The sequence below is a fragment of the Hipposideros armiger genome, unplaced genomic scaffold, assembly GCF_001890085.2.
Source record: "Hipposideros armiger isolate ML-2016 unplaced genomic scaffold, ASM189008v1 scaffold_82, whole genome shotgun sequence".
Lineage (NCBI taxonomy): Eukaryota > Metazoa > Chordata > Mammalia > Chiroptera > Hipposideridae > Hipposideros > Hipposideros armiger.
The window spans coordinates 4,203,079-4,207,622 of NW_017731432.1; the positions used below are offsets into that span (position 1 = coordinate 4,203,079).

Consider the following 4,544-nt stretch of genomic DNA (forward strand, 5'->3'; position numbering starts at 1 on the left):
CCAATGGTGACTCTGCGGTTCTATTCTTCAACCTTTTAAATTGACCAGTGACTAGATATTGGAGTCCGTGTTTTGAAAGTGTGGCGTTGTCTAATCTCCCAGGAACCAAATGCCCTCAGTATTAAGAGACTATGTCCAATAGGAAACACCCTGCCTACCTTAGGAATAAATGCAATTTAAGAATAAAAATAGAGCTGAAAAAGCTGGTGCCATTTGAAAAAAAAATAGGAAGGAATTAGATTTAATTGGTGCTCAAAGCTTCTCTGATACAAAAGATTTGGTCACATATTCATAATTTGCTTGACATTTCCAGCAAAGCACAGATGCAGTAACAAAAGAAAACTTCTTACAAGAGAAGAGAAAGACACGGAGGTCTGGAGCTTCTGTTGAAACAACTCTTCCGTTTTGGTTATATACAGTTAAGTTCATTTAGTGTCTGATCCAGTGTCTGATGTAAGCCCACGTTCTCTTCTTTGGCCTGGGCAAGTTTTTCTTCCAGGTCATCAATTGTCTTTTCCAGTTTGCAACCGTTCTCTCTGCAAATTCAGCACGGGTCTCAGCCTTTTTCAGTTTGTCAGACAGAAGTTTAATTTCTTCTTCATATTTATCCTCCTTTTCAGAATACTTTTCAGAGGCAGCCTCCAGCAACTTCAGGTTGTTAGTGACATTCTTGAGTTCTTCTTCCAGGTCATCACATTTTAGTTCAGACACCTCGGCACGCTCCTCCACCCTCTCCAGCTCGCCCTCCAGGATGACCAGCTTAGAGCTACCTCCTCGTATTTGCGCGGTCGGCCTCCTCTGCAATGTGCTTGGCCTCTTTGAGCTGCAACTCCTGGATCTCCATCTTCTCCTCATCTTTCATGGCCCGGTTTCCTATCACCTTCATTCCTCTCTCACTCTCATCGGCGGTCTTTTCTGCTTCCTCCAGCTTCTGCAGGGCTGTGGCCAGTCGTTCCTGAGCCCTGTCCAACTCCTCCTCAACAAGCTGGATGCCTCGATTGAGAGCTGCCACATCTCCTTCAGCTTTCTTGCGCCGCTAGCGCTCGCCGTCCAGCTCCCGCTGCAGGCCCTGAGCGCGGTCCTCCGCCTCGTCCGCTTGCTGCTGCAGCGCCTGGATCTTGCGTTTCACCGCCTCCAGGGAGTTGAGGCCGGCCATGGCGCAGAGGCGCGGGGGCGCACGCAGCTGGCGCTGGGCTCGGCTGGACTCCTAGAGGATTTTTCTGATGAATGACATAGAACATATAAGATTTTAGGAAATGGATGGTGGAAATTGGTTTTTAAAAAATAACCTGTGTTGGGCAGGCCGAGTGGCACATTGGTTAAGAGCTGGCTTGGGAAGCCAAAAGGCCCAGGTTCGGATCCCATATATGAGGGCCAGTGACACTGCCCTTTACAGCTAAGATGCTGAACAACAACTCAACCGGAAGCTGGGCTGCCCTGGGTTGCTGGAGTAGGCTGCAGTCCCCTGCTGCAGTGGGTTGTCATGGGCTACCGTGTGTAGCCAGCAGCCAGCGTGAGCAGCCGTCCAGAAGCGGGCGACTGATCTGCCTCGCCCGGGAAGAGCGCAATGATGGTGCCAACTTGGGCCAGAGAAGCAACGTCCTCCACAACTAGACTGCAGAACAAAAGGACAGCAACTTGTCTGTTCCCCTTCCCCCAATTCCCCAGCGTTGTTCCCATCCCCCAATTCCCCAATAAAAATCTTAAAAATAATAATAATAACCTGTGTCAGGATTAGAATGTAGGTGATACATCTAGGAGATGATTTTTTTAAGGTGACTAATGAAAATAGGGACAAAGGCATAATATGATTAATGTTAATGGTCTCAAAGCAAGTGAAGTGGTGGCCAGGCTAGAGTATTGGAGGGGAACAGGAGAGAGGCTCTCCAGGATGACATGGGATTACAGAGCCCCTATGACTTCTGCTGAAGCAAGAGTAGAAACTTGGAGGGCATGGTGTGAAACATGAAGAGCTGCCTTACTCTGATTTCAAGAGCTCCAGGGATCGCTCTTGAATATTGCCCAATAGAGATTCAGAAGTATTTATAATTAGTCTACTACTCAAGTACACACACAGAGATAATGCTCATGTGTTGCAGACTGGCTGATGGGGTGAACCACTGGGTTAGGTGGGTAGAGGGATGAGACCATGGTGGGCGGGGGTGGGAAATACCAGTCTCATTCTCTTCCAAGCTTCAGACTAATTTTTCCAACTACTTGTAATATAAGGAATAGCCACCTATATGCCCTACAAGCAATTCAAACTCATCCTAAATTTAACTTTCTAGAATACTGCCTCTCTTGTGGTCTGTATTAATTGATATCATCCCACCATTCAAGTGGTTTCCCAGGGAAGAAACCTCGTGTCACTCTTCTCTCAACCTCATAATCCAGTCTATCACAAAATTCCATCCCCTAACAAGTGCCCCTTGAATCCACCTTTTCCTTTTAGTGCCCAAAGCGATTGCCTCTTCCCTTTCTGTGCCAAGGGTCTGGAGGTGGAGAGATGAATGAGATACTTGCATTGTACTCTAGGATCTCTGTCTACTAGGAAAACCCTGAGGATGGAAAAAGGGCCACATGTTAAACCTGACAAGCTTAGGAGACTGCAAATAACCACAGAGGATGGCTGAACATAAAAAGTTCCTGACAAAGGTGGGCCATGGCGGGAAGTCACATCCTTGGCCTGTAGCTTCCTTGACAAAGGTCAATCTTTACTTTAAGCCTGTCTGTCATCTTTTTGCATCTAAGATAACATACCCTTACAATATCAGAGTAATCTCTTTTTCCGAACCCCCCAGGGGCCACAAGTCACCACACTAGAGCAGGAAACTACAAAGTCCCTCATTGTTATCTTGCTCCCCAAATACTATCTCTATGTGCTGTAAAATGCTATTAATTATGCTGTACCCACCAATGTAAAAGAAGTGTGTGTCTGTCCATTTTACTTTTTATCCAATCCCAGAGATTTCCTCACTTTGCTTTCTCCCACCCCCTTAATCTACAACCAATGGATTTCATGTAAACTTCCTCCTTTGATTCTAATGTATAAATTGCAAAACGGCCATTTTCTCAATCTGTTGAGATTTTGCTTCCCGGCAATTGTCGTCAGTTTGTCTCAAATAAACTCTTATAAATTTTCTCTTAGGCTGGATATTTTTTGTCGACAACCCATTGAAGACAATGTAGTAGTGAGAACAATAATTTGCTCAAATATTTGAGCAGGCCGATCAAATATTTATTGAGTGCTTACTAAATGCCAGGCATTATTCTGGGTGTTAGAAAATAATAGTGAACAACACAAAGTTTCTACTCTCATGCTTATTATATTTTAGTGGGGAAGACAGATAATGAGCATATAAAAACAATACTAGTATCAAATGAGTAGAGATGAGTGTTGCTACTTTAGAAAGTAAGCTCAGAAAAGGCCTCCCAGTGTGTGAGAATTGGGGGGTGGGGGTGAGATTTTGAGCAGACTTGAAGTGAGGGAGGAAGCCATGTTAAGACCTAGGAGATAAGCATCTTGTTTCAGGGTATGAAGGCCTGAGGCAGAAACAGCAGAGTGCCTGCAGTTGAGTGAGGGGGACAGATAGGAGGTAAGCAGTCAAACTGATAAGTCAAAGAATATGCAGAGGTCCAATATCCCTGGGTCTCCAGGACATGGTAAGAAATTTAGATTTTATTCTAAATGTGCTGGGAAGCCAGTGGAAGGTTGAAGAAACAGAAGAAAGATGAGATGTTGAGAGAATCCCTTCCAAGGGATGGGATAGGATCTGGAGCCAAGTGTAAGAGGGCCTATCCGTCATCAGGCAGTTTATTCCTTTTAAAAGTGGCCCTCTGCTCTGTGTTCCTCCCCAGCCACCAGCCAATTCTCTCAGCCTCTTTAAAATCATACTTCTTAAAAGAACTATCTACATATACTGTATTTTTTAACTTCCCCTTCTATTTCAAGTTGAGAAAACTAATCAAGTTTTTTTCCACTCCATTGCACAGAAACTGCCCTTGCAATGCCACTCAATAACTCAATAATCACCTTTTAGTCCCAATAACAAGACATCACAATAGTATGAGACCATGACATCACCCTCACCCCCCCCACCCCCGCTGGCTTTCCTTCTGTCACTCTAATTGCTCCCTCTGGCTCCTTTACCAGCTTCTTTTCTCTGCCTGGCCTTAAATGTTGCCATTCAGCAAGTCTTGGACCTAGATCCTCTTTTTACTAGATCCTGTATTTCTTTATGCCAGGGGTTGGCACAGTACTGTGCACCAACAGGGCCCATGAGCTAAGAATGGTTTTTATATTTGTAACTGTTTGAAAAAAATTCAAAACTGTATTTCATGACAAATGAATTCAGTATCCATCAAGTTTTACTGGAACACAGCCACACCCATTTGTTTACTATTGTCTATGGCGGCTTTCACACTACAACAGCAAAGCTGCGTAGTTGTGGGGCCGGCCGAGTGGCGCGATGGTTAAGAACTCGCTTGGGATGCCAGAGGGCCCCGGTTCGGATCCCACATATGAGGGCCAGTGACACTGCCCT

General features: G+C 45.2%; 1 pseudogene; it reads right to left on the bottom strand.

Annotated features, from left to right (window-relative positions):
* Positions 1-63: 63 nt before the first annotated feature.
* Positions 64-1,232, bottom strand: LOC109383364 (tropomyosin alpha-4 chain-like; annotated as a pseudogene).
* Positions 1,233-4,544: the final 3,312 nt, after the last annotated feature.